Source organism: Patagioenas fasciata, chromosome 4, assembly GCF_037038585.1.
Source record: "Patagioenas fasciata isolate bPatFas1 chromosome 4, bPatFas1.hap1, whole genome shotgun sequence".
Lineage (NCBI taxonomy): Eukaryota > Metazoa > Chordata > Aves > Columbiformes > Columbidae > Patagioenas > Patagioenas fasciata.
This window is the reverse complement of record NC_092523.1, coordinates 31,104,947-31,117,750: the sequence shown is the minus strand read 5'-3', so window position 1 is coordinate 31,117,750 and position 12,804 is coordinate 31,104,947. Positions and strand designations below refer to the sequence as shown.

General features: G+C 32.9%; 1 protein-coding gene across 5 annotated transcripts in view; it reads left to right on the top strand.

Annotated features, from left to right (window-relative positions):
• SGCZ (sarcoglycan zeta) overlaps positions 1-12,804 on the top strand; it is a 453,475-nt gene that overhangs the window by 253,447 nt on the left and 187,224 nt on the right. The window lies entirely within an intron of this gene.

Below are 12,804 nucleotides of genomic sequence, written 5' to 3'. Positions count from 1 at the left end.
TTTGACCTTCATAAGCCTTATTTTGATGTAGCTAGTAATACCTTTCCAATTCTTAGGGTCATAGTACATTTCTATTCTCAATTAATTTCATGGAAATGAAAAAAACAACCAGTATTAAACATATGTCTAAAATTGTTCTGTGTCTGCTAATACTCTATAATGCATAGCATCATCCGAGTTCATTGCCTAGTGAGACATACTGTACCAATACATTGCTACTTCTGAGTTGCCACTAGTGGCAACAGTATGACTTTTATATTCAGGGACTGAAAAGTTTGTTAGAAGTTTGGTGTCGGGTTTTTTGGTTGTTTTTGTTTGTTTATTTGTTTTGTGAGGAGTTGTTTGTTTTTTTGTTGGGTTTTTTTTTGTTTTTTAGGGGGGGCAGGTTGGCGGTTTGTTTGGTTTGGTTTGGTTTTAGCATAATGTCCTTGCAAAACAAGTCATCCATATATGCTCTTGCTGTTTGTATTAGAAGTATATTTAGTCATACTTGTTGACTTCAGTAAAATGGTCTGCTATTATTCCAGAGGAAAATTAAGCATAGAAATTTTAAAAACACAGGATTTTTCTCTGTGCAGAAGATTGCATTCTAATAAAATACTTGAAACTACTGCTTCCATACCTAGGCAATGCTTGATTCTCCACTCCACAAGCTACTATAACACTGTCTGGTTTAAAACACTTATAATTAAAACCTACAAACTTTTTAAAACAAGATAAAAAAATATTTTAAAAAGTTTTCTTTCGCACATGTCAGAGCTTTGTTTGCGTGTTAAAGGTTTATGGTGAATCACTAAATCCATGCGTAAATCTAATACGGCAAACAACAGGATTGTTTCAGCAATTCTATTTCCTACTTGCTGGATTGAAGACCTTGTGAAATGTGTGCATCTGAAATAATTATGCAAACACTGGCTTAATAATTTCACAGAAATAGTGTTTTAAATATTATGCACTTCATTTATAAACTAATTCATTATTATGATTCAGAAATCACAAAGCTTATGTACATCTTTAATGGTCCTGTATTTGTTATAAATACAGATAAATGGTATGTCACTGGCTAGTGAGAGTTAATCTTTCACCCTCCTGTTACAGAATTAAAATTAATTTTGTATATTCACATTTACCATAGTTATATATAAGAGTAAGTGATTTGGAAAACAAAAGTGGACCATATCACTCCTCTTTCATATATATATATATATATATATATATAGTGTTTATATATCCCTTAACTACCTCAGAAATGAAATTTCCTACTTAACAGTTTGTTATGAACAATCTGCAAAAAATACTGTTTCCAAGGGAGTTTGTACTTAAAAAGATTAACAGTAGAATTTTATATGATCATACCACCACTGGATACTTCTTACTGAAATTTATATGTAGTATATCTGTGTTGACAGAAAATTATTAGCCAGTATTCTTTCAATGGCGAAATATTTCATGCTGTTGTTTAATGAAATGTACTGCTTCAAGACTGATTTGTTTTTGTCTTCCAATTTCTATATAAATTTAGGGAATGATCTGTGGTTAAACTGGTGTGGAAAACAGAATTCATAGGCATAAAACTGTGTTTTATGACCTGAAATAGTATATCTTGAAGCACACTATTTGTTTTGCAAAGTAATTAAATGACATGATAATAGTTTTTTTAAATATTATAAAGCTACATGTAATAGCTGTAGGCATATCATATAACCTAAAACTGAAAAAATGAAAAATGTCTGTCATTATTTTCTTCTTTTTTTATAAGCACCATTACTCTGAATCATGTTCAAATCCATTTTAGTAAATATGTACTGAAGAATACCAGTTTTCTTCTGCCGATTCAGGGAATGGTAGTCTTCTATTTGGACGAGTTAGTATTCACATTAGTCTCTCTATGGGTACAAAAATAGGTTGCTTGAGGATTGTAACAGAAAAAATTCAGTAAAATCTTCAAGTTTATGTCCACACATGCACATTTGAGCACCAGTGGGAAATTTGAATCAAGTCTGAAAGAGTCACATACTTAGTGACAGATGTCTGAGAGTAAAATAATTTAGTTTATGAACCTAAACTTCACGTGCTTAGAGAATGCAATAACTTTAAAATATACAGAAATTTATTGCATGCACGCATATGTATGTATAGATAGATATAAACTGAGAAGTTGTGTTTGCATATCTGAGCAGTGATAGGAAATCAGAAATGCAGCTAGAAACCTTCTGAAAAGGAAAATACTTTCACTAAACTGGTTTAAAGAGTATTTGCACAAAAGAAGCATCTAGCCATGACAAAATAATTGTTGAAATTAAAGTGTTTTGACATTTTGACATTATTTTAAATATTTGCTGTTTTAGTATAAGCCAGTGTTGAGCTTTTTTATAAAAACAATAGTAATTGCACTGCTTGCAGTTTATTGTGAAGAGCCAGGGCATGGGTTTGTCATCGCTGGCTGACAGCTGCAACAATATTAATTTGTATTAGCTGTTCACTTTCTATTTTTAACTGTACAGCTGCAGCCACTGGCCGACTGGCACAATAAAAGCCTTTCTGAGTTCAATTTATAGATTCTTCAGTTGGAAAAGTTTTCTGAATACACTGACCTTGCATGTAAAAGTCGCATTCAGAATGTGAACTAGTTATCTCATGCTCTCTTTATGCACAGAAAGGAGAAATAAATTTTCCCGTAAGGCTATTAATCTCATAGTAAGACAGGCAACTGAATTGTCCTTAAGCATGGATGTTGAATAGGTCATCAAAGAAGTTATTAAAAAGGAAACATAGTTTATTTGCAATTGTGTAAAAACATAGTACAAACAAGTTGTGCACATCTCTTTTCATCAGATTAAGTAGTATAGCTGGGAAAGGTAGTGAGACTTTTGGGTATTCAGTCTCTTCTTCTAATGTATAATGTAAGAAAGACACTTGCAAGGTAAATACAAGTTACAATTAATTGCCCTGATATGATATGTATCAGACAAGCAAACTGAAATTAATTAGTATCTGTCTAGCAAAAGGAATATTAGATAGAGAAATCAGAGTCATAGTAATCATTTTTTGAAAGATATTCTCCCACTGGTAGCTTAGAGTTACTGTCCTTTAATGTCTAATCGAGATCTGTTACCTCACTGTTCGATCATCTGTTTAGAAAAAATATGTATGAAAGCATATAAGAACTTCAGAACAAGGAAGTCCCTAAACATTTCTACTGGTAGTTGCATGTAGCTGTAATATACTGTACTATCCTGGATTTACGTGGAGAGTAATCGCTCAGGAGCAGGCTGTGTTAGAGGAAGATCTGACCTTGAACAAAATGCTCAGCAAATAACTTAGCCATGAAATAATTCTGAGGCTAAACTTGTCATTGGAATAAAACTCTCCATTATTTTATGTGCATCAAATGGATCTACTCTGTCTTGAGTGGTAAGGATAAAATAATTTGACAGCCTCTATATTGTCCCCTAATGGAACCATCAAAATATCTGAATCATATGCTTTAATTTCAGACTTCATCTATTATATTAAGTTCTTTCCTGAAAAATAAACAACTGCTGTCTTCAAGAGTGAACTCAGCTTTTTTTTTTAAGCCTGATCTTTAAAGGAGACATGGAAAACATCTTGGAAAAATCAAGCTGGGAACTAAAATATCTGGTTTTTGTCAATATCAGAATAATAGATTTAGGAGATGTGAATTTTATGGAACATTTATAATTTCCTTTCCTCTACTAACCTTGCCATGGTCCATTAGCGTCCCATGGAAATGTCTCTCTTTCACCTTCCCTGAGGATGTAAATACCTCTCACTTATTCTAGGTTGCATGTGTCTAATGAAGTGCAAAGCTGTTAGTTACTTTTTGTGTCTATACAATTAGTATAATAGGTGTTTCAAGAAGGATGGGATGCTCAAGTCATAACCTCGCGACATAACCATAGGGTAAAGTATGGTTATGTTGTGTATTTGTAACATCCTGGTTATTTCACTTATGTAATATATAAGAATTTTAATGGATAGCAAGGAAAGAAATCTTTTTTACTGTGCCTATATTCTTAGTGTCATGTATTTTAATGGTCTATGGCATAGGTAATTATCTTACTTTTTTCTTTAAAGATATAATCAGTTGAACATCATTCTCTGAATAGAACTATAATTTTGTATAATTTATTCTTCATATAGCTGTTAACAAATAAAGTATATTGACAGTCTGTCAATCAGATTACTTACTCTGTAAAAGAGATTTATTTTTTGTCACTAAACAAATACCAGTGTATTTCCCTTACTACTGCAAAGTGACACTGTAAAGGGACATGGAGCAATAGAAACTTAAGTCCCCCTCTTTGTGTGAGAAGCATATAATATCAGTGAATTTTCTAGTATGTACATAATTGATATTGAAACTGGCGTTTACTTAATATTACATTATTCTGTTGCTTATTATGTTATTACATTGCATTGAAGTTTGAAGTTTACTAAAGCTGAAAAAACTGTGATGGTAGGAAAAATGCGAATGTGAACCCCTTTATTTCTTAGGATGTCTTTCGGGGTTGGTGTGCCTCAACCATGTATCTTCAGAAGTACCAGCACCAAATTGTGTTACTCGTTTTGGTTGTACATCTGGTCTTTTGTATCTCCATATTCTGCTTTCCCATTAACAATCAATGTATGAAAAGACTTATTTTGTTACCCCTCTAAGAACTGGCAGTAGCCCAATTCAGGTATTTTCTTTTGCTGTAATTACTTGCAGTGTTTTAGTAAGTTTTGACTCCTGTCATGGCACAATATTTTCTGTATTGATATATGTTAAACTCCTGTTGTCAGTAGTACCATGACAATTACTTTTAAGATCAGGAATGAGACAACTTATTATCTAAGATGAGACAGTTATTTCTCAAGGGAACTTGAACTTCAGTTTAACTTTAAACACAAGCAGAGCATAAACAGCAATTTGAATTTCCTGACTAGAATTCACGCGCTTGATACTCACAATAGAACACACTCTGGTTGCTGGCTGCCTGGCTCCAGCTTCATGTTGTTTGGACAGCAGGTAATTTGCAAGATGCTTGAATGTCTGCCTGAAGATACACATGCCAACTAAGCATGGTATCTTTTTTATGTGACAGCATATATAGTAATGCAGATATATGCAACAATTAGCTCCTCTCTGTTCGTATCTTTATAGATTGTCCCTATATTAATTTAGGAATTTGACTTTTAGGGTTGGAATCTTTTGGATATGTAAAAATCTAAATCTGAATGATTGTATTTTGTGAATGTTGCTAACAGAGACCAGTAAACGCAAGTATATTTTCTTGGGTTTTGCTTACTCTGCAAGAATAAGGAAATATTTCAAATTTTGAATTTTCTGTGTTGTTGAGTTACACAAACATAGACACACTTCTGATCCTAATATCCAGTATGGAAAAAATACTTATCACTTCTTTAAAAGTACAGTTTGTCCATTAAAGCTAGAATTTTATACTTCAGGTTTTAGTGGTACAGAACTAAAGCAGATATGTTAAATGCTTTTATCTAGTCTTCTAGCAAACTCTCTTGGCATACTCTAGAATTTAAAAAAAAATTGTTTGTAAAACTATACTGTAATACTCATCATCCATTTCTCATCAAGCATGTCAGTGATATGAGCTCTCAGGTTTCTAAGATTCTTTGACCACCCAGATCTCTTTATTTGATGGTCAAAATAGTATTTGTTCTGTTATCAGCTTGGTTCTGCTGATCTATGCAATAAAGAACTGGAAAAAAAAAAAGCTGTTTTCCATTTCTTAGCTACTTTTGCTTGAGACATGTCCAATTTGTAGCAGATTGGTATTTGAAATTTATGAAGTTGCGTAATAGCTGTAGTTATCTCTACTCAAAAATAATTTGGTTTTTTATGGCAAACAGACAACTTCTTTCATTTTACCAAGGCAGCAGTTTGTTATTAGGTTTTGAATAAATATTATTATGATTTAATAGTAACACTTGCTGGATATGTAACACATATGTTCTGTCATATATGCAAATTTCATTTATTTCAATGGCAATCATTTATTGTCAATTCTTTATTTGAAACTGTAAATTATTTCATTTTCAAAACTTGTTATCTTTTAACTAGATAGAGAACTATTTCCCTGCATTCCTCAATATTTTAGTTTTCAAGAACTTGGTGTCCCATTTTGGGATGAATGCAAGAAAGCTTTTGTTTCCTTTTTGTTTTTTGTAGTGAGAATGATCCAGTCCAGAGCAGGCAATATCATTAATTATTAATGAATAAGAGACTTAGTCAAGATATCAGAGACCAAGGTTCAAATTCATGCAGTCTCCAATATATATCATGTCCCAGGTAAGTGTCCTACTCATAGCCTATTAGTCCTTCTGATTTCTGATGTTCTTTTTTAATAGATACATGACCTCTATCTTACTATCTTTTAGTGTCAAACATCAGATTTCACCCTTGTGAAAAATTTCATTGAAAATTCCTGTGAAATAGCTGTGTATTCCTCAAGGATATTTTCTGCTCAGATTTAGGTTTCCTTTGAAAAATGTTTAGAAAATTGTCAGGAAGCTAAAATGAGTTTTAGAGAACCATACACGTGTGCATGAGTATATGCATACACACGGAGTCTTATTTATATAATGGTCTGTATTCTCATCTCCTTTTTGCGTTGCACTGGAAAATAGAAACTTAAGCTTTGTGATTGAACCTGTCAGCTCTGTGCTCTTGCTCATAACATATCAGCAAAAGGATCTTGCTACAAGTTAATTTAGTTGTACTTTAATGTCCTGTTTGTTAGTTTTCATGTAAAAACACACATTTATGGAATTGGAGGGTATTTTGTAAAACTTGTATCCTCTTTCATTTGGAGTGTAGTGGGTAGGAATGAACTGATTTATTCTTATTCTCTTGAGTATGTGAGATAGCTTCTGTCCTGAGTAGAAGAACTCATTTTAAATATTTCCAGTACCATTCTTCTAAATTACTTTTTATCTCATTTTGATATGTACCTCCTGTATTGTATACCTCCTTTCCTAGTACTTACAGGAAAAAAAAAAAAGGAATTTGTTGGTGCAAGTATGGTGTAGGTTTACTTGAGTACATAGTAATAGATGTGCACAATCCTAATTAATTTCTATAAATCTCTGTTATCTCCTTTTTTGTTTGTTTTCCAAAAAAGGAAAAAAGTAAAATTCTGTCATTTCACAGTAGAAAGACAATCTGAAATCAAATTTGCAATCTCCTATTTGTTACATAAACGTGTAGCAACAGTTTGCATAAATGGTCAAACCACTGTTAGACGTATGTGGTTAGCTGTTTTATAGTAGTAGGTATCTCATGTAAAGGCATCTTCCTGTAAAAAGTAGGAAGGTGTTATTTAAAACAGTGCTATTTAATAGGACTTCTTAGCAAACATGAAGTGACTTGATTTGATGTGCAGGTTATGTTATTGATTCTTGGTGGCTGAATGCAGATTTTAAATAGTTAATTTTATTCCTGAGAAATATATTGATACCTTTTGGTGTTTATTGTTAAAAATTAACTCTGATGAAGAAAAAGTTGAATAAAATTCATTTCTCAGTCTTCTATTTGTTTGGCCATGAAAATTTAATGGCAGAATTCTAGTAAGGTTCCCAAAAGAAAAAGGAAATAAATACTTGGTACAATACTTAACCTTGTAAAAATGTGATTTAATTCACTGTAGAAAAAAAATCTACTTATACAATAGTTCAAGTAATTTCAACCTGACCTTGTAGTGGCTTTGGAAAATTATACTGTAGTATCTAGAACTTGAATGCTTAGGGAAAACTGCTTATAGATGATGTTTACTTTATAGAGATACAGTGAGAGCATAGAAGTATTTGCCTGTACAAAGTCACTACCTGCTCATTTGTCTCATTGCTTCAGACTTGTTTCATGAAGTGTCAGGACTGATTTAAAATCAGCTTAAGGGACACAGGTGTGTTACTTGTACCTTTATCCTATGTCAGCAGTCCAGCAGCATGTCGCAGGTAGCTTGCCTCATGTTTTATAAAAAGTGTGGAATCACTGCAGTGATTCTGATGTGCATTAAAACATGACTCATGCAACCACTTGTTAGAGTTTTAACATTTGGAAAGAATGTTGACTGTGACTATACAAAGTACAGAAGAGGGCAACAAGAGCTTCAATTCTTGTGATAGGTTAGATGGTAATGAATATATATATTTATTTTCATTTTGTGGACATTTACCTTCTATTAAATAATAATAATGTATTTCAGCTGAGTGAACAATGTTTACAAGACAGCTTATTCTTAATCATTCACTGTATAAATAGATTGGAACAAGTATCTCAGAAAATTTTTTTCAAATATTTGCTTTCATGAAAATGGAATAACTCAATTTCCATGATTGACTTTTAACTGTGTTTCCTTTCTATGTGTATTCTAGCATGACCTTAGTGTTTGTGGACAGTGAGATTTTCAGGAGAATATTATACAAAAATAATTTTGAATTCTTAAAGATTTATCCAGTAAGCCTATTTTGACACTTGCACAGTTGCACAGCCTGAATAGCAGATGTTTGAACAGAGTTGTTGACGTGCAATAATTTTTTTAAGGGGAGGAGGAAGAAAAAAACATTTTGTGTATTAATATTCTAGAAAATAATCAGCAGACAGTCATTACATGAAACAAAAAGAAGGCTAATGCATTAGCAGGTTTGTCTCAAATAGGGCAACTAAAGCAGACCAAGTTGATTTTGGAGTTCAGCCCAAACATTAATGTTGTTTAACAGTAATTAGAAAGATATCAAACCACTTTGACAAACTTTAGTTACTTACAGGCACCAACAGTCTGTCATTCTGTATGAGTAATTAAATGTGTCATGGTTTCTTTTTTCCCTTCTATTATTTGGATGAATTGTGTGCGTATAGTCTGTGCTTGGAATCCTGCTGCTTCCATCTTGAAATCAGTAGTCTGTGTACAGAGCAGAATGTACTCATGTCAGTCTAGCCTAAATTAGACCTAGTATGTCTAGAAATAATAATAAAGGAGAAATAGGAAGAGAAGATAGAATATCTAGTGATTGGTCCCAGACAGGATTAAATTATGAAATCAAATGTTTTAAACAGGAACAATACAGTAGCAAGACTTTTTTTTTTTTTTTTTTTTTTTAAGTAAAAAATGTTAATAAGGTCCTTGTGTGGCCTGCAGGAGGTGAGGAGGAAAAATTTTAAAATCTTTACCCGGAAGATGCAGCACTGATGGTATATCTTCTTTATGTCTGACATATTTTACAATATTGCTAGATATAATCAAGGAATAAAACTCAAGACAATCCTAAAGCTCTTGACTGTAATATAAATATAGCTGCCTTTTCTTGAAAGCATGGCCCAATAGAGCATGTCTAATGATTTGTTATTGCAAGGCACATGGTGTATACCCTTTCTTTCATTAATATATCAGTGCCCATCATGCCAATAACATTTTCAGCTGAGCATCAATCCTCAGAGACTCAGTGCCATTCATTTAAGTAAAACAAATTGTGCAGGGCCTTTTGTAAGATCTTGAGAGTTTTGAGTCTTGCAAAAAAAAAAAAAAAAAAAATAGATACATATTTTAACCTCTCTATAATGAAATGTGCATTTTTATGGTGCACAGAATTGTTTTTAATTATAGACCTTCCCTTCCTCTAACCCTGTTGAAATCCATCTAAACAGAAGAGCAATACCAAAAAATAGTATCTCACGAAAAAATTTCTAGTTACTGAATTTACTTTTCGTATTATCTTCAAAACTCAGGTGTATAAAAGCAAGCATGTGCAAGAGGATAATAAGTTTCTGTCAACAAAACCTAATTGAAATGAGGATAAATGCAGTATGAATTAATATATATGAACTTTGATAGACTATTTCAACTTTTAATCAGTCATTTTATTTTTGCGTACTGTGATGGCACAAGTAAAAAAGAGAAAAATAGTTATTTTCATAGAATGAAAATCAAAATTAGCATCCAGCTTTCCTCTACTCAGTAGATATATTTTAATACTGAAGTTAGATGAAGGCAGATGTGTAGACAGAGAGAAATAATATAAATAATATATATATATACTTGATCATCTTAAAATTTTGCTTTTATGACATTTTTAATAGAGATGGAGCCCTTTCTCATTTCCATCATTGTCTTCAGGAATATACCACTCATTTAAGCTAACTCTCCGGGTCTGGACATGCTACAGAGAAGTAGCAGAGGAGACAAAAATCTGTGTTAGTTCCGTTGGATGAACATGCTGTCCAGAAGACACTTTTGTTTAAAAAAAAAAATAATTATCATATGTGCTAAGGCTGGTTGTTTGGTTTTAAGTAATGATGTAAGTAAGAAAGTTTGGTATTTAAGACAAACAAATGAAGTAGGTAAACTCCTATGAATTATGTAAAGTTCAGCTCTTTCTAGATATAACTTAAACCATTGCCAAGACCCTTTAAATTGAAGAGTCTCCATTTTCTCTAAAGAAGACCTTTCTACAGGATGCTACTGAGAAAATCCATTTGTCGTGGTCACAAAAGGAATCACACTCTTTTGGGGGACCTAAGCAGTATCTGGGACAGAATGTGGCAACACAGAGTCTGTGACAGATATTAAAGTTTTGGGGACTATTCTGTCTACAAATGAGTCTCAAGTCACTTCTGATTTTTAACAGGAGTGTTCTGATCTTGAATTCTTAATATAAACTGAGGAAAAATAAATATCCTATTACAAATTATTATCTGAGCTTTGGACTGTCAAAGGACAGTTACACTCGTGGTTTAAGATTTAATACAACTGTAATCTATATCGCACTGAAAGTTAACAAAGCATTTACTTTCAAGAAAATAAAATTAAATGGCAGATGAAGGCTTTTGTTACTGTGCAAATTAAAAAATAATTTTTGTGATCCGAAGGGAAATATTTGTGGATTTTGGATTCACAGTGTATGTGAATAAAATGACTTCAGATACCCTAAGGTTTAGGTGAAACCTAAGTCATTTATGTAAAGCAAGAATACAACAAATCACCTGATAAGAATTTTTTATTAAATAAGCTTGTAAAGGACAAACTGTTTGAAGAATTTACAATATTCTTAAACCATTGCTTCAACATTTATTATACAAATATCCCTAAATAATTTTACCTCAGGTAAGCTGTCCATATTACAGAGAAAATTTCAAAAATTCTAGTTTGATAGCTTTGTAGTTTACTGGACATTGAAACCTCTTACTACCTTTAGTGTACTCTGTTGAAAGCCATTAGAATATTTCTAGAAACTTTTTCACACTTCAGTGTGGGTGTTTTTGTATGCTGTAATACTCGGTATTTTCCTTATACACACAATCTAAAAAAGTTCAGTTTCGGGTTAACAGTTAATGGCTTGGTTTTCAAACGTAGTTGTACGTCAATCTTAATAATATGTATGTTGTTTTAAAAACACCATCCTGCACACTTTTTCCCATTGCTCTTGCAAAAACACCCTTCTAGAATCATTTATATGTGAAATATTTCCTTCTTGAGCATTAAGGTCCTTACAGTATTTTTTGTGTGTGATATGCACAGTATGCTGGGTGGACTCTGGAAGACAACAGATGTAGGATAAACAAATACTATGTTATAAAGGGCAATGAAGAGAAGTATGTGCTGACTCACCCGGGCTCTGAACCTTCAAAGCACGATGCTGGAAGTACTGATTCTGGTGGAATATTACAGTGTGGAAACACATAATTTCTGTACCTGGCCAGGATAGAGAAGTTCAGTAAGTTGTACAGGAAAGATATGCCTGAGTGACACAAATCTCGCAGCTTCCTTTTCATTTAGTGACAATGCAACAATTGTAAGTACTAATTCCAGGGGGAGTCCAGGGAAATGAGGCAGGTAGGAGAAGGTGTCTACGAAATAGAGAAGCGGGTTGAACATCAGTTACAGAGATGGGACAGTCATTTGGCCCACACAAGGAACGTGCTGTGGTGCTTTGTCATTTGGCTGGAGAGAAGTTGTGAAAATTGGGGAAAAGAGAAACGTTACTCTGGCAGCATCCTCTGTACTTAATCTGTGGAGCACTTCACCACATGTTAAAAATTTATACATGTTTAAGAACTGACTGGGCAAATACATAGAAGAAAAGTGTGCCAAAGACTATCAAAGAATGAGTCAAAATTGCTGAATGGCAAGAGATTTACCAAAAAATGCCTTTATCTGAATAATCTATTCTTATGTTCAGGTGTCTTCTGTTTACTGCTGTCAGAAATGAGATGTGAGACTAGGTTGACATTTTTCTCCCCCAGAATGGCCGTTCTTAGGTTTTTATGAAAGCAGTGCCGAGGACTTTTTTGAATATTGAGGTAATGACATTAGAATATTAACTATTTTTCCTTTTTCTCCACTTTAATATGACCCATTGTAATGTGGTTATCAGCACGAAGGTCATATACTGATATTATTTGCATGTTACTTGAATGTAGTCATATGCTAGTGACAAGCATGAGGTCAGAAACTTGAAGAAATAACTAATTATACATGAGTGGAACTATTCTTATAGCTAAACTTCGGCATCTGTTGTATACATTTGAGTTCCTACATGCTGCAAAATTAAAGTAAAAGGGTGTGCAGAAAAGGCATGTATTGGAAAGGGAAGAAGAAATGGAAAGGAGAAGAAAGCACTAAGCTAATGTGAAAATTATGACATCGAAAAGTTGAAACAAATTTAAAAAAGCTTTTTATGTGTGATGTAAGAGAGGTTTCTTAGCTAACAGATGTAATAGCTTCAGGCAGCAATGTGTTTCAAAATGAATAACAAGACATACTTTTTAGA